This window comes from Podarcis tiliguerta, assembly GCF_965153285.1.
Source record: "Podarcis tiliguerta genome assembly, chromosome: 14".
NCBI classification, from domain to species: Eukaryota; Metazoa; Chordata; class Lepidosauria; order Squamata; family Lacertidae; genus Podarcis; species Podarcis tiliguerta.
In genome coordinates this window covers 42362785-42386443 of record NC_139547.1, presented here as the reverse complement: position 1 = coordinate 42386443, position 23659 = coordinate 42362785, and the positions used below count along the sequence as shown (strand labels likewise).

General features: G+C 43.7%; 1 long non-coding RNA gene across 1 annotated transcript in view; it reads left to right on the top strand.

The window, feature by feature from the left end:
* The window catches only part of LOC310664597, a 346493-nt gene that overhangs the window by 77917 nt on the left and 244917 nt on the right, over positions 1 to 23659 (top strand). Inside the window, exon 2 of the long non-coding RNA XR_014504990.1 lies at positions 8503 to 8714. This is a non-coding gene — a long non-coding RNA (uncharacterized lncRNA). The remainder of the gene's footprint in view (positions 1 to 8502; positions 8715 to 23659) is intronic.

Below are 23659 nucleotides of genomic sequence, written 5' to 3'. Positions count from 1 at the left end.
CCTTCGTGTCCAAAGCGAGACAGGAAAAGCTATACACAAACGGAAGTTCCCAGCAAGCTGTGCTGGAATGTAAACAGGCATGTGACAAACAACAATCATGCCTGTTCCTTAAGGTGGAATGGAATATCCCAACAGGAGTATGGGGTCTTCTAACCATTCTCAGCACCCTTAACAAACTACAGTTCCCAGGATTCATTTTTTTGAGGAGGAGCCATGACTGTGGTATGATACTGCTTTAAATGGATCATGCAGATGAGGCCATTGTTGGCTTATCGAGCCTTTCTTTCCTCTCTCACCTTGCACCTACTAAGGATTCACGACTTGGGAAGTCGTCCGAAGCTCAGAGCCTTTCCTTAAAACAATAATAATAAAAAGAATGCTAAAATGTTTAACCTTCCTGTCTTTGGTTGCATGATTCTGTCTTAAAATTCATGTTGTCTGGTTGAAGTAGTTCACTAAAAGCGGGGCGGGGGGAGACAGAGAATTACATTAACAACATGACACACCAGCAAGCAGACACAGGGGAAAAACCACCATGATTCTATTGTAATTGTATTATGGAGTGGGATGGCAAAGCTCTTTGGAGTGTTTCCTGAGGAAGGAATGCAAATAGCTAGAGAAGGAAGACTGGGGAAAGGGAGGGAGGGAGAGAGGGAGAAGGCAAATAAAGGCTGTTGAAAATGTATGAAGCTTGTCATTTGTACAAGCATTAATATTTAATTTTCCCTTTTCACAGGCCATTACCTCTCGAATTTGCAAGATGCCAGCTCGCTCCAAGTCTGGAGGAAGCCTAGGTTGGGTTCTGACAGCCCCGATGTTCCCTCAGATTTCAGGGCCGTGCAAGCAGTGTATTAAAAGCTATATTCCAGCTGAGAAACTAGTTCAGAGTAAGAAAAGAAGACCTGGGAAGTTTGATTCAGGGATAGTTACTTCATGGCTTTTTCACTGTCTGGGGGTAGGGCCAGCTTAATGTATTATTCTGCCCAAGGGTGAAGGACAAGATGGTGTCCTTCCACCATTCCACATAGAGAAGACCAAGGCCACATTCAGACCACACACTGAAAGTGTGATGTTAACACTTTAAACAGTCATGGCTTCCCCAATAGAATTCTTGGAGAGTTGTTACGAGGCTCCAATTCCCCTCTCAGAGCTATTATTTCCAGAGTTCTCTGGGAAGAGGGATTGATGGTTAAAACCACTCTGGAAATCGTAGCTCTTTGAGGGTAAGAGAGGTCTCCTGGAGGCTGCAGGAGCACCAGATGGGGAGCTGGGTCATCTTGAGGGCACAGAGCTGACTGCCGAAGATAGGGAGATCATTGCACATGAGGCTGATGGACAGGAGCCACCTGAGGCATCTCTCAGGCCACGAGAGCCTGTAGACACAGAGCTGGGACCCTCAGGGACATTGTTCATGCCTCCCACTGCTCAACACTCCTCTGGTGGTGCAGGGAGAGCACCAAGAGGGAAGTAGTGGTCCCAGTCTGCTCCCAACTTTTGTTGGAGCAAGTCTGTGTCTTGGAACTCTCCATGCCTGGAAGCCAAGCCTTAACTTCTGCATGGGACTTGGCATCAGACCAGGCCAGCTTAGGAATTGCAGGGCAAGAAGAAGAAGAAGAAGAGTTTGGATTTGATATCCCGCCTTTCACTCCCTTTAAGGAGTCTCAAAGCGGCTAACATTCTCCTTTCCCTTCCTCCCCCACACCAAACACTCTGTGAGGTGAGTGGGGCTGAGAGACTTCAAGAAGTGTGACTGGCCCAAGGTCACCCAGCACCTGCATGTGGAGGAGCGGAGACGTGAACCCGGTTCCCCAGATTACAAGACTACCGCTCTCAACCACTACACCACACTGGCAAGCCATGAAGCCCACAGAGATCTGTCCCCCAACACCTTGATGCATCTCTTCCCCCTGCCCCCCAGCATTTGATGCCTCCCTCTACCTAGATCTTCTTGGCCTACAGCTCCAATGATCCCTAGCTAACAGGACCAGTGGTCAGGGATGATGGGAATTGTAGTCCCAAAACATCTGGAGGCCTGAGTTTGCCTATGTCTGTAATAGTAGGACTAGCTCTGGAGAGAGAGTACACTGTTGCCATTTACTCACTTAGAAACATTATTATTTTTTCATTGTTTTTTCATTTTTATTGATTTCATTTTATTAATTTTAGTCTGCCTGTCTCCTTGATATCCTTCTTCCAGCAGGTTAAGAACTTCCTATTTGGAGAGTCCTTTGAAAACTAAGGTGCAGATGATGTTGATCACAGGTTATATGGAATAGTGGATAGATAGCAGTGCTCCCTGGTATTTTGATATTATATATGCTTTTTAAATGTTTTTTTTTTAAGGGGAAGCTCTTATTCTTGGTTCCACATAGACATATTCTGGAAGAAGTCTATAGAATCAGGAAAGAGGTGAGGTGAGGTCCCACCCCACCCCCCGCCAACAATCTTGAGCCGCTCAAAGGAAAGAGACAATTTGCACATTGAAGACGCACTAAGCTAGAGCTATGTGCAATTGCTCTGGCAATAAGGAAACTGATTTCCCTAATGGTTTATCTTTTCAGTGTTCAAAGATGGAGCTGGCAGCAACACAGAACAAAATCTACAACTCATTTCTTTGTATGGGTACAAAAAAGATTTTTTTTTTAGGTGGGAGAAGGAGGGAGAACGAGAGATGGTATGAATTTTCGTTCTGCTATTGTTGAGCAGGCTGTATGATGTGTGTGCAGTGGGCTCCGCTGCTGATCGCTTCAGGTATTTGCAAACCAAATTTTTAGTGATGGGTTTTGTCCACTTTTGTGGGGGGGGGGGAGTGAAAAACAACTACCTAATAAGCCAGTCCTCCCCTGCCCCCAGCCTTCATGGATCCCTTTCTTCCCTGGCTTTGATTTACGGGCAACTGTTTTGATGAACGGCAAAGAGAGCTGGAAAATCTTCTTCCAGGCCAATTTTCACATTTTATGGGGTTCTGTGGAGGAGGTGGCTGCCACAGGGAGATAAGGATTCTAATTTTGTAATTGAGTACACTCTGAAAAGACAATTAAGGAACTAATGTGATAAGTGATTGTAAATTATAACAGCAGGGAGAAATCCGATTCACAGTCCTTCGTGAAAAATGGTGGCAGTGCACTTGAGCTCTGCATTCTCACTTTATTTCCCCGAATGTAGGTATTGCTTATTAAAAGATAAGCATTCTTCTTTGGATTGAAGGGCAAAAACTACTTCCCAACCCAGAACCACACACACACACACACACACACACACACACACCAGTTACAGAGTTGGATAGAAGTTGTGTTCTCCAAAAGTGCTTGGACTACAAGTCCCATCATCCCTGACCATTGGCCATCTTGGCTGAGGCCAATGGGAGTTGGAGTCCAACAACATCAGGAGGGACACTGGTTGCCATACTTGTTTATAACACTATATTATAGTTTTGCTTGGATCTCTGGAAAGAACTCCTGCCCAGAGTCAGAGGAAGCATAAGAGGTGTTATGGAAGGAAGGGAGTGAAAGGTCTTCCCCACTTCCATTATAGATCATCTTGAAGTAGCAAATTCTGTAAGTCAACTTGGTGCCGTTTGAAGAACATACTTCCTGAGTCTGCCATGGCTATTTCCCACCAGCATAAACTCAGGGTAGGGATTTGCATGAAAACATACATATTCAGAGAAAAAGTCAGGGCGGCCTTTAAAATAAAAAGCAAAGTGATGTGGAAATGTAGAGAATCAAACTTCAGATTGAGAAAATGTTGGAAACAAAAACTGGCAGATTCACCCATCCCTAACTCAGGGTTCTAGTATTCTGCGAGGGGGATAAAAGCTCTCTCTATCCGCTTCCTCCACACAATGGCTAATTGTATACACCTTTATCATGCCCCCTTTCTCCCCCCACCTTTCGCCTCCCAAAACTAAAAATCCCCATATGATGTAACCTTTCCTTTCAGGGGAGTTGCTCCAGCTCCCCTTCTGCAGCCCAATAATTTTGGCTGTCCTTTTCTGAACATCTGAGTACACAGAAAAAGTATTTTATTCCACCCCCCCACCCCCATATACAGCTTTTAAATTGAATCTGACTTCTGTTGTCCCAGGTTTCCGTTTCTAGTTTCTGATTCGTCATTTTTCAATGATTGTGATTGATGCTGTTTTCAGCATTGTTTTGCTGGAGTATTTATTGGCTCTTTGCTTTGTTAGCCATTTCAATTTTTATATGTGTGTGCTCGCGTGTATATAGTTATAGTTATAAAATCATCAATCAGCATTCCATGTAAGCTTGCTCCGGATCATTTTAGGATCTGATTAATCGCTAAAATAATAGACATTATTATGAATTTGGAGGAGTTAAACTGATTGCCAGACCCCTCTAATTCCTGGATGCAACAAGTATTAGAATTTAAGCATGGCTTTTAATTCTTGGAATAGCCAGCTAGCCTGGTGAGGTTGATAGCCTAGGAGATGAGCCATTATGGTGGATAAAGGGTCTCGATGCAATGCAGCAAGTGGGTGTGGCTCCTTCCTTCAAGTCAGAGATTAGAATGGAGAGTTTTACGGGTGTGATGTGACCTACTAGGAAAGCAGCCAGCTGGAGAGAGAACAATGGTTGATTTCTGTTTGAATCCAAGGCTGTAACTATGGGAGAAACAAGACCCTTTGGGATGTTGATACTGAACTCCTCCATCACAGGAGTGGGTTGTACGTATGTGTAAATAAATCATATATCCCAAAGACACCACAGTTTCCACAGTGCCTCATTCCAAAAAGGAAACATGAACCCTGGGTAAATGCCTGCAACTCCTGGAATTTCACACTGCTTGGAGATTGTGGTAACTGAGGTCCAGCTCTGAGGGCCTTCTGGCAGTTCCCTCACAGTAAGAAGTGAGGTTACAGGGAACCAGGCAGAGGGCCCTCTCGGTAGTGGAACACTCCCATCAGATGTCAAGGAGATAAGTAACTATACAACCTTTAGAAGACATCTGAAGGCAGCCCTGTTTAGGGAAGTTTTAAATGTTTGTTTTTAATATTCTTTTGGGAGCTGCCCAGAGTGGCTGGGAAGACCCAGCCAGATGGGCGGAGTATAAAAAATAAATTATTATTATTATTGTTGTTGTTGTTGTTGTTGTTGTTGTTGTTGTTATTTCAACAATAGGTTACTGCGATAAACAAAAGAGTATTGTTTTCTTTGTTGGGGCATGTGCAGAGTGTCCATTCAACATGCCCATGGATTGTGCAAATGGGGGGGAGGGACCCAGGGTGTGGTTGGCAAAGAAAAACACCAGACCGCTCCTTACCGGACAGATAGTCCAAAGTTTCTCAGCTTAGTAGTTACATACAGTTGTAGCATAAAGTAACCCTACTTCAGTCTGTTGTTAATACCCAATAGGTAGCTTACAGAAAAAGTAATAAAAGGTCTTTGCAGCGACATGTCTTCCTTACAGCATTCAAATGCAGATTAAGTTTCTAGCCAAGGGTCAGGGTCCAAGGCAAACTTGCTACAAACACAAGGGTATTTATATTGTGCCGAGTCACACTATGACTCATTCTCACAAGTTTGCTGACTCACACTTAACTACCTGCTAGTGCAGGGTAAGTACACCTAAATTAACCCTTTCTTGTCCTTTTTATTTGCATGCATAAACCCACATACACTGTTGTAAGACAAAAAAACCTGCTCTCTTTCCCTTACATTGTTGTAAGACAAAAAACCTGCTCTCTTTCTCTTATGGGGTATCTAAGAGCTCGTATAGAGTCCTCTTATAGATTATCTGTTAGTAGGAGAAAATAACAGAGGCCAACCAGAGAATATTGAGAAGCAAAACAGCTAGTAGGCATGATCTTTATTAAACTGTTGCAACAGGGTCCCCCACTCCCCCACACAGGGAAGGAGGAGAGGAACCCAGAGCACTGGTGTGCAAACTCTTATATAGACTTTTGAAATTGCCTACCCTGTACCCTTGCTGACAAAGGTCTGTATAGTTAAAGCTATGGTTTTCCCAGTAGTGATGTAGGGAAGTGAGAGCTGGACGATAAAGAAGGCTGATTGCCGAAGAATTCATGCTTTTGAATTATGGTGTTGAAGGAGACTCTTGAGAGTCCCACGGACTGCAAGAAGATCAAACCTATCCATTCTTAAGGAAATCAGCCCTGAGTTCTCACCGGAAGCACAGATCCTGAAGCTGAGGCTCTAATACTTTGGCCACCTCCTGAGAAGAGAAGACTCCCTGGAAAAGACCCTGATGTTGGGAAAGATGGAGGGCACAAGGAGAAGGGGACGACAGAGGATGAGATAGTTGGACAGTGTTCTCGAAGCTACCGGCATGAGTTTGACCAAACTGCAGAAGGCAGTGGAAGACAGGAGTCCCTGGCATGCTCTGGTCCATGGGGTCACGGAGAGTCGGACACGACTAAACGACTAAACAACAACAACATGTATCTATGCAGTGCTAATTATAGTTTGCAAACCACCATTATGCCTCCAAGATGCCAGATGGCTCTCCTAACCTGATGCATTTCATAGTGCCAACGTGGAACAATCTCAAGGACATCAGACAGCACCGATCCTCTCCCTTCACAATGAATTCTGCCCTTAGCCTACATTTGCAACTGATCCAACACTGCTTCAGGCATTCAGCTTTATTGTGGCCATACTGTTGTGTAGGGTTCAGGGTGTTGGGCTAAGACCTGGGAGACCAGGATTGAAATCCCCAGTCAGCCATGAAGCTCACTGGGTGACCTTCAGCCAGACTGTCAGCCTAACCTACTTTATAGGGCTCTTGTGGGGATAAAACTGGAAAATGGAGAACCAGGTACACCATTTTGTTCTCTTTGGGGGAAGCTGGGATTTAAAAGCAATGAATAAGTAGCTAGATAAATGTAACCTGCACAGGAACACCATTTGCTGAATTTCACCCTCTGTACAAAATCCAGAATGCTTAGGCATTCTGGGATAAATTACTTTACAGGAAATGCCATTTCTTCCCAACTGTATAACCTGGTGGTTTGTCATCTGTCAGCAGAACTCTGGATATTTATGACAGCGCTTGGGATTCTGTTTGGATCTCTCCACGCTGGCGGCCTCAGAAGGTACAATGCAATAACTTCTGTAACTACTCATCCATTTCCTGCTTAAGGCTATTTTTGAACAATGCTCCTTTTATGGTGGGCACTAAAGGCTCTGTGTACTAGCAGTTTGCACCAGAGTTGCAGTTTTATTGACAAGTAACGAGGCGGGAGAAAAGTGCTGATATACACACTTACGGGAGCTTTAGCGCCTGTTAAATTGGCAAGGCCATTTCTGCAGAGGTTTGGGCACTTCTGATTGGGGGAGATGGAAAGGAGTCAATGACTTAGACCTGTCGGAACCAAACTACTCGTGCTTTTCAGCCACACACACACACACACACACACACACCTAGTGCTGACCCTACAAGCAATTCAAGATGTGCAGGGCCAGAAAAAGGTAAGTGGGAGGTTTAATAGTTTTGTTGCTCATCATGAACAACCGGGGGGGGGGGGCGGGGGGAGGACGACTGAAAGGAAAGGTTGAAGACTGAAAGGAAAAGATTTAAAAGGGCAGAGAGTGCCTTTTAAGAGAAACAATTACATTGACAATCCATGCAGAGGGCTCCCCTTTTTTGAAACTCAAACTGTTGTTGAAAGCTGCCTCATGCAACCCTGCAATCATATGAGGTCAAGAACATGGAAACAGTGGCTGTTCCGCAGAGAAGGTATGATTACATCCTGTTGAGTTTGCAAAGAGTTTCCGAGGCTGTAAGGAAGAAGATGCCGTTTTAACTACTAGCACCAACAAGCGGAAGATCACACACACACAAACACACACACACATGCAGCAGCAGCAGCAGCAAATAGCAACTAGTTCAGACATATAAAGACTGGCTTGCAAATTCATTTCCGTTCATAGAATTTATAACCCTCCTTGTGATTAACCTTGTTGGTTTTTAATGTGGCAAAGGAGTTCAGCTCCCACTTTCAGCAGCTGCTCTGATAAAAATGTAATGAACTTCTGGATGGTGGACACATGAACAATCTGCAGTATAGGATCAGTTTTGCAAAGATTCAGCCGATGAAGCCATTCTGAGCATTCCATCCCCAAAGCCCTAGAACTGCCCCTGTGGAAACACCATTGTTTCAGTTTTATCAGAGCAGCTGAAGAAGCAGTGGCACAAACAGAAACCTAACATCTGGAACACCTTGCCATGTAAAAAATGTTCGTGTATGTTATAGGAATTCTAAAGTCACACACACACACACACACACACACACACATATATAATAAAATAAATGTTCATAAATGTACAAGGCAAACACATACATAAGTATATAAACTATGTGTCTGAAATAGTATAATCCTGCAGCCATTTTGACTCTCCCAAATTGACCTCAAATATTTCTCTGCAAGGAGGAAGGAAATGGGAAAAGCTTTCCAATTGTCTTTGGACCATAGGGGCTTACACCTCCCTGCAAATACAGTCTGAGAGTTATCTGTTAAGCTGAGCACACTATCAATATGCGTAAGAGATTCAGGATCTAAGTATTTACCATCTCAAAGGAATGGCCAGGCTACCCAGAAAATGCATTCAGATAAGGCATTATCAGGTATCCTGGCAGACAGGAGAGAAGCAACACACTCAAATTTCTGCTGGGGACCACCTCTTTCTGTGATGTATGTATGATGTTTTGGGGGGTGGCCTTGAGCTACAGGGTTGTTAGAATTGGGAAGGGGGAAAGCACATAACTAAACCACAGAGGCCCAACAATGCAACAATAAACAGCTATTCAAAACCCTGCACCATTCTCTGCCTCCATCTGCACTATCATTTAAATCGGTATCATGCCACTCAACACAGTTGTGGTTCCCCCGAATAATCACAGGAAGGGTAGTTTGTTAAGGGTGTTGAGACCCCTATTCTCCTCACAAAACTACAGTTCCCAGAGTTACCTGGGAAGAGGGGTTGAATACCAGTTGCTGGAAACTGCAAGAGCTGTGAGTGCTGTAGTGCTGGCGTCTTGCTTGCGGGGTTTGCACAGGCATGTAGTTGGCCATTGTGAGAACAGGATGCTGGACTAGATCGGCTATTGGCATGAGCCAATATTTCCAGGCAATGACAAACCTAGACAGCATCTTAAAAAGCAGAGACATCACCTTGCCAACAAAGGTCCGTATAATTAAAGCTATGCTTCTCGCAGTAGTGATGTATGGAAGTGAGAGCTGGACCATAAAGAAGGCTGATCGCCGAAGAATTGATGCTTTTGAATTCTGGTGCTGGAGGAGACTCTTGAGAGTCCCATGGACTGCAAGAAGATCAAACCTATCCATTCTGAAGGAAATCAGCCCTGAGTGCTCACTGGAAGGAAAGATCGTGAAGCTGAGGCTCCAATACTTTGGCCACCTCATGAGAAGAGAAGACTCCCTGGAAAAGACCCTGATGTTGGGAAAGATGGAGGGCACAAGGAGAAGGGGACGACAGAGGATGAGATGGTTGGACGGTGTTCTCGAAGCTACAAGCATGAGTTTGACCAAACTGCTGGAGACAGTGGAAGACAGGAGTGCCTGGCGTGCTCTGGTCCATGGGGTCACGAAGAGTTGGACACAACTAAACAACTAAACAACTACAACAACAATATTTCCAATGGGTCATTATTTTCCATTGGTCTACTCTTAATAGGACGAGCACTAGCTACAAGCTTTGAGGTTTGTCGAAACCCCCAAATGGAACTCAATAATTGGTTACATCTTCAAGTTTCAAATTTAGAACCAATCAGCTTGTTTCAACTCTCACTTTAAAGAATGAACAAACAAAAAAAAACCTCCAGAAATGATGCCGAATCAACTTCCTGCAGGAATCCCCACTTCGTTCCTGGCAGAGAAATTACTCTGGTTATGGATTCACTGTTTATTAGACAATAGCACCGCTGTTTTTCTGAGAAGGTAAAACCCTCCTGGCATCCCCTCTACCCCACAGTCTCTCTCCTATGATGTTTGTCATGTCCAGAATCTTTTGCTGGAAGTCAAAATAGAAAAGAAAAACCTGTGGTGTGAGATGAAACTGCATTATTTTAAATGCTTCAAGGTCTGAAGAGAACTCACTGAATGTGGTCTCTGAGTGTGTATTTTAAAGAAATAGCCAAGGGTCAGCAGGGTCCCTTTATTCCATTTTCTCTCTCCACCTTGGTTCTTAAGCACATCAGCTTGGCCTAATTACACCGAAACTTGCATTGTCCTCTCTGCAAGAATAATTGCTGGAGACTTATCGGTGAGGAGTTGAAGCAGTGCAAATTACCTTCCGTTTCCCAGATGTCTTTGATGTGCTGTTTGTATGGGGTTTGGGGCTTGCAATGGAGATGCGGTGCTGAGCATAGTGCACAGACATAAAGTCCCTGCTGCGGAAAACGTGATGGCAGATTTGTTTGGAGACTGACACCCAATCCTTTAGAACTGAGCTCAACAGTATAGCGATCTCTCCTATTCTCTCTCTCTCTCTCATACATGCACACACACACACATGCACACACATGCACACATACATAAATAGAACCCCATCATCTATATGTTCATTATAAGAACATAAGAAGAACCTGCTGGATCAGGCCAATGGCTCATCTAGCCTAGCATCCTTTCCCCACACTGGCCATTTAGATGCCCCATTGAGAAGGCCCCAAGTAGGACAAGAGCATTTTCCTCTTCCGTGGTTTCCAGCAGCTGGTATTCAAAAGCATTACTGTCTCCAGCCACAGAGGTAGAGCACGGTCATTGTGGCTAATAGTCACTGACAGCTACTCAAACAGTAAGTACTCTTGAATACAGTGGGGTTTACTCCCAGGTAAATGGAGTTGGATTCTTTTATTTTATCTATCTATCTATCAAAGGGATGCAGGTGGCGCTGTGGGTTAAACCACAGAGCCTAGGACTTGCCGATCAGAAGGTCGGCGGTTTGAATCCCTGTGATGGGGTGAGCTCCCGTTGCTCGGTCCCTGCTCCTGCCAACCTAGCAGTTCGAAAGCACGTCAAAGTGCAAGTAGATAAATAGGTACTGCTCCGGTGGGAAGGTAAACGGCGTTTCCGTGTGCTGCTCTGGTTCGCAAGAAGTGGCTTAGTCATGCTGGCCACATGACCCAGAAGCTGTACATCAGCTCCCTTGGCGAGATGAGTGCCGCAACCCCAGAGTCGTCCACAACTGGACCTAATGGTCAGGGGTCCCTTTACCTTTTTATCTATCATCTATCTATCTATCATCTATATCTATCTATCTATCTATCTATCTATCTATCTATCTATCTATCATCTATCTATCATGTTCAGCAGGGGTGGCCAACACCCAAGAGACTGTGATCTACTCACAGAATTAAAAACTGGCAGTGATCTACCCCCTTTTCGGGGGTTCAGGTCAAAGTTGTTGAGCTATTTTTAGGGAGGAGGAAAGCCCTGATTTTTTTAGAATTCAAGCCTAAGCTCAAGGGAGAAAGGGGAACAGCCACTTACCAACAGATCGCTGGGGAAACAAACTGCCTCACTGAGTAAACTCCGTTTTCCGTTCTGCAGATCGTGCAACAATGGAGGGCAGAGTGAGGAGTTCAGGGCCGGATTCTATTTTACCAACACTAAGGAAAGGGACCCATTGACCGACCGTGATCTACCAAAACCTCCTGGGGATCTACCAGTAGATTGCAATCGACCTGTTGGACATCCCTGGTGCACAGAATACAAAAACAGCAACAAACAACCAAAACTAATTTTACAAAAATAAACATTTAAAAAACATTGCAATAATACAAACATACTCATCCACTTAAACCACTGTCAGTTCTTTCTCCTTCCCTACTCAGCCTCTTGACTCTCACTCAGGGCTGAAACAAACATACGCAGAGTTCCCTGTGAAGAGGGATTGATTGTTAAATTACTCTGGGAATTGTATTTCCGGTCGGGGAAAAGGCACCTCTGAACAATTCTCAGCACCTTTAACAAACTACAGTTCACATAATTCTTTTGGGGAAGCCATGACTGTTTAACGTGGCATCAAGGTGTTTTAAAGGAATGCGACCCTAAATTAGTCATGCTAATAAATTTCAAAGGGTCTGTTCTGCATAGGAGTAGGATTGACCACATCTCACTCGCTCGTTCTCCATCAGCGCATGCCACTGCTGAAACCCTGTAACTTTTTATACCACGAATGTTATTATAATAATAATAATTATTATTATTTATACCCCGCCCTCCCCAGCCAAGACCAGGCTCAGGGCGGCTAACACCAGATATAAAACAATTGATTGAAATACAACTTAAAAAACAAGATTAAAATACAACATTAAAATGCAGCCTTATTTCAGCAGAAACTCAAAAACTTTTGGGGATGAAAATGTCAAGTCTTCACCAAGGCTAACTATGTTCTGTGGTTCTTTTTCTCCTGCTCCTGTTGCACTATAGCACACAGATACCCAGGGCTGTCCCAAGACCTTTTGGAAACTAAGGCAAACCACAAAATGGCTCCGCACCAGGGAAGAAGGGGTACGTGAAGATCTACATCAGGAACCAGAGGGGAATAAAGGGCTACATTGGGATCTGTTGCCCCTGTGGATCCTGCTGCCTGAGGCAGACACCCCATCTTGCCTCATGGCAAGTACCCATCCAATCAGTAACATCAGACCCTTAAAGTGTCCGTATTTCCCAGAGACAGTCCTGGATTTACAGAAGCCATCACAGTTTCTCTTTTGATCCTGGAATGTCCTGCTTATCCGTAAGACACCCCTATTTTCATAGGTGAAAAGTTGGAGGATATGGAGTTATGCAACCCCCAAGCCAAGGAGATAAGTAACTGTACAACCATTAGAAGACACCTGAAGGCAGCCTTGCATTGGGAAGTTTTAAAACGTTTAATGCTTTTTTATGTTTTTGTATGTGTTGGAAGTCCCAGAGTGGCTGCAGCAATGCAGTCAGATGGGTGGGGTATAAATAATAAATTATTATTATTATTATTATTATTATTATTATTGAATAGGAAGTCCCTATTTTAATCGGAGAAACCTTAGAGGGTATGTGATGTTGAGGACACATACTAAAATGATGGAAGTGGAATGGTATGTGGGTGTTCTTGTATGCAAATCTTTATCCCAGCTGGTATCAGCCTTGAATTTGCAATTAGTTTATGTATGTGCTTTTAAACTCTTCTTACACTATAATTGTTCTTAAAAGTTATTTTTGTATCTATCCATTTGTTTCAACTTTTTTTGTTTTTTTAATAAATGCAACTGTTTTATGTGCGTTATTATCTTGTAAATTGCTTTGGGATGCCTCATGGGAAGCAATTGGCAATTGAAAATGATGGTGATACAACCAGCCCCACTATTGGTAATATAAACCCATCACTAATGCTCTGTTATTGTGTAGTTGACATGTAGAATACACACTTCCAAACCCACCCGTCTCGAGGGGCCCACAGCCATTTTCAGTACTGCAGCTGGAAGGTGAAAACATGTGTCACTTTGCAAGAAAATACAGCAATGTGCTGCAGGCTTCCTCAAAGTCCCCACTCAGTCTATGCTACAATGACTGCATGCCCATTAATTGTCAGGTGAGGCCCTTCTTCCCTATGTATGCATCTCTCTCTGTGTGTTTTAGCAGTAAGTAATTGTAAGGAAATGAGAGTTCCTCCGCATTCATAGTCATGTCAGGTTTTTAACAATGCCGGCTTCTTCTTTTCCCGCCCGTCAAGTACAATAAGATAACAGCACCTGGGTAGCATTGACTCGGAAGTGCTGGGCCTTCCTCGCGAGCTTCGCCTGTGTGGGGTTTTCTCCTGGGCAAAAAATTAATTTGGGAACCTGTCATGATCCCCCTGCGTGAGCCAAGGAACATGATCAGAAAAGAACGGGCTGGGTAGCAAGCTGTTTATGAAAATCAATAGCAGACATGACAGGTGAATTTTTGAAACAATCCATTTTTTTTCTTTTTCCTTTAAACAATATCTGGTTTTCTGACTCCCTTTCTTCCTTTAAATTACACTTACGAAGAGAAAAAAATCCTTTCTAGTGTCTGAAGCTGCAGAATTCCACCCACTCTCACCTCCCTTGAAATTCGACTTGAAAAGCTGCTGTGTTGTATTTTGACCACAATGTAGGCCCAGTACTTTTCCAAGTTATAGAATAAAGCTGTTGTCTATGTTTATTGGGAGTGAGTGTCAGCTATGGGGAGTCAGACCTGGGGGGCCAAATGAGGCCCTTCACTGTCTGGCCCTTGGGACTCTCCCCAAGGTGCCTCACCTCTCCAGTCACACCTCCTTTCCCTAGGTGACACCCCTTAAAGACTCTGCTTGGCAACCTCCTTGAGTGTTTTTATTTGGCTTGAACATGTCCTTCAACTCAGACAGTGATGGAGGACAGAAACTAGCCAACTGCACAAAGACGAAATTTACACCTTTTGCTCTGCCTACTTTTGCCTCTGATCTTGTCCATCATTGGCATGTTGCCCTTTGATGTGACCCCAAAGAGAGTGCAGGCCTCGGACTGGAAATTAAAAGGTCACCCATCCCTGGATAGAGAACCTGTGGCAGATGCTGTTGGACTCCAAGGTACGATTCTATGATGTCTCCGCTTCCCTGACGACCGGCAAAGGCAGGTGGCATCTCCCTCTCCTGCCATGAGTCATTTACCACTCTTCAGACAACTCCAGTCCATCCCTTTGGCTGGCTCTTCTAAGCCAGGAACGTCAAAGGTCAAGAGGGTGTGTGTTTAGCTGGCCCCCTTCAAACATCTTGACCTCATATTCAGGCTGCAGGAGCTGAATCTGTGCCCTAACTCATAAAAGCTTAGTTCCAGGTGCAGCTGCACACAGGGTATCATTGTCTGTCAGCATGTAGCCTGGACAGCAGTGGGGAGACAGAGTCAGGCTTCCTCCTTGTGCTATCAATGATGGGATCATACCATGGGATCTTGCAAGTGGTAAGATGCACCAAGGGCCTTAAAAGACCTCGTCCATGAGGGTTCAGGGTAATTTTGCCCTGTTAGCCTCCCAACCATCCTTGGATTAGAGCCTCATTGAACTAATTGGGTTGCTGGTTGCTGGGCCTGGAATAGATTTTCCCCAATCCCAATTGGCCCTAGGTTAGGTGTTGTTGGGATTCTTCCCCCTCCTTTGCCTTCTCCTCAGTGAAATAAGACTTACTTATGTTAGGTGTTTGGTAGAAGCTGTTACTGCTTTGGGCAGGATCAGCATAGTAAAGGGGTTCCCACCTGCCTCCTTTTACTCCCCCTGGTGGGCAGCATTTTCCATTTTGTCTCAATCTGTTCTGGAAGTCTGTTCCAAAACCAAAGTGTTCCAAAACCAAGGCACACTTTCCCATAGAAAGCAATGCAAAATGAATTAGTCCGTTCCACACTTTTAAAAACAACCCCTAAAACAGCATTTTAACATGAATTTTACTATTCAACAAGGCTGTTGATCCATAAAATGAAAGTAATAAACAATGTACTGCAGTCACACAATCAATCCATCAGTATCTGAACTGGGTTCTATACAGTCACAAAAACAAAACAAAAAGAGCCGCAAAAACAGAAATGCAAAATAAATAGCAAAAACAGACAGACCTCTGCGTAACACTCAAAATGAAAGTGTAACAATCAAAATGGAGCACGTTTAGCTACCAAAAAAATGTTCACAAAGTGGAACACTTGCCCCCGGGTTTGCAGTGTTCCAAGTTGTTTGAGTACCAAGGTATTTGAGAACCAAGGTATGACTGTGTGTGTGTGTGTGTGTGTGTGTATGGGACACCACAACTTCTTAAGCCTTGCCACATCTACACTGGCCAGGATTGGCAGCTTTTTACCCTTTCCTCCCTTTCTCCTCTCTTCCGCTTTTTTTGGACGATGTTTTCATGTCCCCTCCCCTCCTACTTGAGTGTAGGCCCCATGGCCTTGATACTTCCCCTGAACTTTTCTGAGCTAGTTCATTCTCCGGATGTATGTTGACTAGGGCTGTGGAGAACATCATGTTAATCTGGGAAGATGATTTCAGCTTCTGCCTCTGGTAAGCAACGGCTCGGCCTTCTTTGACTCAAAGGCATTCTGAAAATGCACACACTAACAAATCAGCATGAAAATTGCATTTGCTTTGTCTTCAAGGACAAAGCAGAGTCTCAGCCTGCCCCCCTCCTTCCTTGCCCCCAAAGTTTCCCATCCATTTTGTCACATTCCTAAATTATAAAGTTAGCTGTTGAACAGTGCTCTTGTTCTTTTTTTCTTCCTTCCTTTCTTTTGGCGTCGAGTCCTGGGGCTGTCATTTTTGATAAGATGAACTGTTATTAATATTGATTGTGGTTTACAATTTTCCAAGAGCTGTAACTTTAAAACAGTTGGAGCGGATGGACAGAAACAAGAAAGAAATGTGTTTTCCAATGTAGAGATTGGGTAGATTTCTGAACCTTCTTGAAAGGGAACAAAGGGATAGCAGAACTGCAATAGCCAACCGGCCAAGAAAACCACATATGTGCCCAGCAACACATGCCTGCATGGAGAATTTTTAAGGAAACAGACTGAAAAGGTCAAGGATCCTACTGTTAGGGCCGGTTCTGCCATTAGGCAGAGTAGGGCAGCCACCTCAGTTGGTGAATGCTGGAATGACCTGCTCAACTGACGTGCTGCTGTTAGTTACTATGGATGACATTGTCACCATTGTGGAAGCTGTATTCAGTTGCCAGTCCATTTGGCTTTTGTATATCCCATGGGAAGGCACCATCTTGTCTTTTTCCTCAGGCAGCAAAATGTATTGGGTTAGATTTGCCTGCTGTGGAAGAGGTATCTCTTTAGGACTGGTCTGGATAGGGTTAGTGAATGGAAGAACAAGGGCAGAGCCAGGTGTGTCCAGCTTCAAGCCAAACAACCCACATGGCAGGACCTGGTAGTGGACAGGAGAGGAGAACTTATTCCTTGTGATACATTCCAGGCTACACATCAGGGCTGGGGGACCAGTGGCCCTCCACATGTTCTTGGATTCCAACTCTCACCAGGCCCAGCCAGTAAGGCAAATGGTCAGGGATGATGGGAGTAACATCTGTAGGTTCTCCATCCTTCCTTAGCTTAAGGTTCTGACCTGGATGTCAACTAGTAATCTCTTGCCAGCATCATCCCCAGTTCCTTTGGTTTCTGTTGGACAGCCTTCTTTGCTATAGCCTGGCTAACAAGGCCAAGAAAGAATCTTGCCAAGTGGCAAAAATGCTCATATTAGGAAACATTTAATACAACCACGTGTATGTTGGGAGAAATTTGCACTAAAATTCTGATTTGTTTTCATGAGCACTTAAAAAGCAAAAATAAATCTCAAACTGCTGTGGCTATGTGGAGAATAGAATTTGAGATTGGGAAAACGAGAAATATGGAGAAACTGAAATTGAGTGATTTGCCTATACCTGATGGCCAGAGGGGATGGGAGCTATACTCTGGCAGCATTTGAAGGGCACCACGTTGGTTACCACTGATCTCCATCATCACAGCAAGCTTTGTCTAGATCCTGCACGTAGACAGATAAACAGAAGGCAATGAATGGTGTATTGTACCATGAAAATCACACTGAACCAGAATAATTTTGCTGCCTATCCTTCCATCCCTTTTGATAGGATTTATGGTCAGGCAAATGGAAATAGCTCCTTTGCATGGAGTCCAGTTGGAAATAAATCTCCCCAGCTCTTCCACCCGCCACCCAGTATTATATGCCTGTAAGTATTCAGATCAGAGCGATTTATGGCACAGGGCTAATTCATACTGGGCAGCCTCAGCTCTGTCTGTCATCAGTTCTAATGGACCATGAGCTTGGAATTGGGAACTGGTGTATCCAGATAAAGAAGTAAATTTGGCCGGTATTGTGCAGGACCTGTTGATAAGCAAAGATGCTCAGCCCTTATGGAAAAGGTTATTTTACCATTCTTCCCTGTCTAGTCATGGGGGTAGTAACTGTTAATTGGGCAAGCCAGAAATGTCAAGGGATTTGCAAGTGGAAGAGGTGAGGGGGAAAGAAAGAAAGAAAAAGTATCTCTTAATAACAGGGAGCTAATTAACCGAGCAGGGAAATAATCTGGTGTGAATTATAATTTATTCAATGAGTTTTGCTCCCTTTTATCTGTCCATGGATTGTTTGCAAACAGATGGTGACTTTCTGGGATCCATTCATTATTAACAATTACTTGACCCCTTAATTTCTGTGAATAATTATCAGTCAGAGGCTCATTTGCAAAATGGTTTGCTTGCGGTTTCAGCTGTTAAAAAGGGGGGAAAGTGATTCAAATTTTCAAATCTGTGAGGTTGGGTGTTTTTTCCTCCCCCCCCCCTTTTTGTCACCCTCATAATTCTTTGTTATAAAACTGTAATTCAGAGCCAACATAAGACACCACGGATTGATAGATTTAATTTTGTTAATAAAAGTATGTGCATACTCGGCCCCTGCACTGCCGAGTCAGCAGCAGTAGGCTTGGGAATGCCAACTGCTGGAAAATGCAGGAGGGCAGAGGGCAACTGTGCCTGAGTCCTACTTTAAGGGTTCGCACGGGCATCTGGTTGGCCTCTGTGAGAACACAATGCTGGACTAGATGGGTCATTGGACTCTTCTTATGTTATTGCATTCTCATAAAATACAGTGGTACCTCGGGATGCGAATGGGATCCGTTCCGGAGCCCCATTCACATCCAGAACAGAACATAAGACACGACGGAGCGTCTGCGAGTGCGCGGGTTGTGTTTTGCCACTTCCACGCATGCACATGACATCATTTTGAGCGTCTGCGCATGTGCAAGCGGTGAAACCTGGAAGTAACATGCTCCGTTACTTCTGGGCTGCCGCGGAGCGCAACCCGAAAGCGCTCAACCTGAAGCACATTCAACCCGAGGTATGACTGTATCAGGGTGGTGCTCAGTAATATAAAACAACATTAAAAAACACAGATCAATATAAGGACGGCCTACTCAAGAAAATTCTGAATAACTACATAGGCCTGTTGACATCAAAGAGTCTTCAAGAGCTCCTTGAAGTCAAAAGCAAGGATTCCTGCCCCATCTCTGATAGAAGAGCATTCTACTGGATGCCCATCTTCTAGTTCAGGCCAGTTGGGCTTCTGTAACATGGAGGACAACATCCTCCAGATGGTCTCGATGATTGGGCTTGGATATAAGGACTCAGGAGGTCCTTAAGGTTTCCTGGGCCCAGTTGGTTCAGGGCTTTGTATACCACCAGAAGCAGCTTGAACCTGTCCCAGCAGCATATGAACAGACCGTGTAGATGTTTTAATGCTAGAAAAATGCAACCTGTGCTGCTGATAGCAGTGTGACTCATGCAACACGTTGGCGATTAATATACACAGGACAATAATTATACATGCTTTATCAACCTTCTGAGAAAAATACAAAACATTAAACAAAGCCACAAAGTCTTGAGAACTACCCAGTCTAAAATGAACTTATAATGTCTGGTTTCAATAGATTTTTCAAAGGCTTAACTCAGTCTTTTGGATAAGTTCATGAAGATACCAACAAAAGGTAAGTCGGGTGATATTCACAGTACTGAGAGGTGCTAGTAGGATTGTAGATAGATGTTAATAAAGTTGTAGACAATGAAGTTGTAGACGACAGGGTGCCGGAGTTTTGCACCTGTTTCTCCCTGGCAGTCCAAGTAATCAAAAGGCCACTGTTCGCCCCCGATGGGGACCTTTAACTGGGGCTTGCAGGTAGCACACTCCCAAGATAGTTTTAGCAGAGGTGTCACATGCTGTTGGCCATCTGTCCCCATCAGCAGTTTAGCTGCTGCATTTTGTACTTGCTGAAGCTTCCAGACAAGGCCTAAGAACATCCCCACACAGAGCACATTGCAGCAATCCAGACTTGAGGTTACTAATGCATAGACTACAGTGGCCAAGTTCTCCCCTTCCAGATATGTGCATAGCTGGTGTGCAGTGATACCTTCGTTCTCAAACTTAATCCATTCCTGGAAGTCCGTTCCAAAACCAAAGTGTTCCAAAAGCAAGGCGTGCTTTCCCATAGAAAGTAAGGCAAAATGGATTAATCAGATCCAAATTTTTAAAAACAACGCCTGAAACAGCAATTTAATATGAATTTTACTATCTAACAAGACTGTTGATCCATAAAATGAAAGTAATAAACAATGTACTGCAGTCACACAATCGATCCACCAGTAGCTGAACTGGGTTCCACAGAGTCACACAGAAAACAACAACAAGAAGAGCTGCAAAAACGCAAAATAAATAGCAAAAACAGACAGGCCTCAGTGTAACACTCAAATCGGAAGTGTGGCACTCAAAATGGAGCGTGTTCAGCTTCCGAAAAAAGTTCACAAACCAGAACACTTACTTCCAAGGTATGACTGTACTACACAAGGCTGGTAAAAGGATTTTATATTTATTTATTTTTTGCCACAGATGTCATGTGGGCCTCTAATGACAAAGATGTACCCAGGAGTACACCAAAGCTATATACCTGTTCCTGAAGAGGGAGTGCAACCCCACCCAGAACAGAGAGCTGGCCTATCTTCTAGAGATGGAAGCCACCTACCCACAAAGCCTTCATCTTCCCAGAATCCAAATCCAGTTTCTTGGACCTCATTCAGTCCTTTACTGCATTAAGACATTGATCCAAGACTTGTGTGATAACCCCCCTCATATAACCAACATGCTTAAGTCTAATAGATTCATGAAGGGATTAATGCCGAAGAGTAAGCTGACCTGTCAGGCTTAGCTCACCTTGGGAGGGATGAGGTAATCAAGCCTTTGTTTTCTCTTAGTCTATCTGAGGAACCCAGTGTGTGAAGAGGTTTTGAGCCGGTTCCTGCAGCTCATACCACACGGCTCTTACAAGCCATTCTTCAGTTCCTAGACCAATAATATAGGAACATTCTCCACGGGAACTAAGCAAAGTTTTACCGCCTGCGCAACTTTTTCTGAATGCTGTGTGGGAAAAGTACATGAATCTGACCTTTGGAGAGTTTGTAAGTAAACCATTTTAAATTTACCAAATGTGGTCTTTTTCTACAGGAGAGGAAGAAGGGAACTTTGGAAGGAACACAGAAGGGCAAATATTATGATCCAATGGGCTATATCTCCATGCTTTGCTTTTTGTGGTTTTCAATCTCTGCTGGGCTTCTCTCACCAGAGTACTTGCCCCAAACTTGGATCTTAGCATCCTGGAAATCTCCTTTCTACATACCTATTTTTTCTCGCCACCAGCAGGGCTTGCACAGACTCTCCTGATACAGATGTTTTGGAGAAGCAGAGCTGTGTGTCATCAGTATAGTGTTGGCTCTGTGCTCCAGAACTCCTCATGGCTGCTCCCAATGGCTTCATATAGATGTTAAATAGCAGTGGGGACAGATTTTATATGGCATGGGGAGCAGGGGAAGCAACCTCGGACCTGCTCCAGAAATGCTCTTCTTTTGTTGACATATTTACAAGTGCTGCATAATGTCCATTTGTAAGAACTTGATCTTTCAGCATAAAAAAGGTAAAGGTACCCCTGCCCGTACGGGCCAGTCTTGCCAGACTCTAGGGTTGTGCGCTCATCTCACTCTATAGGCCGGGGGCCAGCACTGTCCACAGACACTTCCGGGTCACGTGGCTAGCGTGACAAGCTGCATCTGGTGAGCCAGCGCAGCACACGGAACGCCATTTACCTTCCCGCTAGTAAGCGGTCCCTATTTATCTACTTGCACCCGGAGGTGCTTTCGAACTGCTAGGTTGGCAGGCGCTGGGACTGAGCAACGGGAGCGCACCCCGCCACGGGGATTTGAACCGCCGACCTTTCGATCGGCAAGTCCTAGGTGCTGAGGCTTTTACCCACAGCGCCACCCACGTCCCATCTTTCAGCATAGAAGTGCTTGCTTAAACTCTGAAACTTAGGCAGATGCATTTTGGGTGCCTGATAACTATTTCCTTCTTGTGGCAAGCCTACCCAGACATGTATAACGGACATACATTTTAATATTTATTTTAAAATAAATACTGTTTATTTTTACCTTCTGATTTTATTTATATTTATTTTAGGTCACCTTGCTTCTAACCTATAGGTTTCATTTTTAACGTGCATTTTATGTAAACCACTTAGAGGTTCTTACAGTGAAGAAGTATGCAAATTCTGTTAAGACAAATACTTTTCTCAAGGCTTCTGAGCCTGTTTAGCCAAACACACTTGGAGGCTCCCTTCTAAGATTGCTTACTGGCCTATCCAGAAAAACAACAACAACAAACTCCATAAAACTATATGTCAAGTGGAAGTGATTATTATAAAGGCAGATGGATCGTAGTTAGTGAAAACGCCATATTGGATAATTGTCCCATATTCTTGATTCATGCAGCTTCAAGCAGGGCTGCATCTTTGAAATATAGATATGTTTTCCAAAATTCATTCATTGATATAAATGATCCTTTCCAGTATTTCATTTGTTAGACCAAGCAGCGAGAGGTACAGTTGCCGAGAGAAGAGCTTGGTGGAAACATTAAGTTGTATCCTGGATTCTTGCAAATCTTTAATACAAGATTTCCCCTCTTCCTCTTCAATAATCTTTGTTTGGTTTATGAAAGGAGGCAATTTTTCAGCATATTTGTAACAAGATGTGGTTTCTTTAAAGCATTTTTTGTAAAAAAAAAAAATAATAGTCAAAGGACACAAACCAATATAAGAGAGACACAAAACTGCCTTATACTGTTTAAAAAGAAGAAGAAGATTGGGAACCATTTATGTTGTGTTTACAGAAACATTGTAAAGAATTGGACTCATTAGTAGGGTTTGAGGAAACACTTGCAACTAAGAAAACAAATGTAAAGGTTAAGAAATAACAATCTGGATATTAATTAACTGTAAGACATAATTGGAAAGAAAATTTGGTTAAAAAATAATGATAAGAATATAAGAGTTTTTAACTGAATATTAACAAAGTAAGGAAAAACAAATTAAGAAGAAGTTGTGAATATTTAAAGAACCGGAAGGGGAAGTTGAGGGAAGTCATGGGGTGGTGGTGGGGATATTTGGATTCTTTAACTATTTTTCGTTTATATGATAAATGTCTGGAATATTAAATTGTAATAATAATATGTATATTTTATACTGAGTCAGACTTACTGAACCACCTACGCAGCATTGTCTATACAGACTGGCTTGTTGGAAAAGGAAAGTCTTTAACAGACACCAAAAGATCATAGAATTGTAGAGTTGGGAGAAACAGTGAAGATTGTTCAAGTCCAATCCCCTGCAATGCAGGAATATACAGCTGTCCCATACAGGGACTGAACCTGCAACCTTGGCATTACCAGCCCCACGCTCTAACCAACTGCAGTGGCTTTCCAGGGTTTCAAACAGGGAGCCTCTTGGGGATTGAAGGACCCTTTCTTCAAATGTAGACCAGCTGGGCAGCTACAGGTTCCTTAGTCCTGGGCAAAGGTCATATGTTAGAAATCCTCTTGTACAGGTGTTTATAAATAATGTCACAGCAGCCATTTCATTGAGCAGAAACTGGATGGAATCCTCCCCCTTTCTATGTCTACCTCACTTTTCCTCTAGGGCATGGGTAGGCAAACTAAGGCCCTGGATCCGGCCCAATTGCCTTGTAAATCCAGCCTGTGGTTTTTACATGACTAGACTGTGTCCTTTTATTTAAAATGCATCTCTGGGT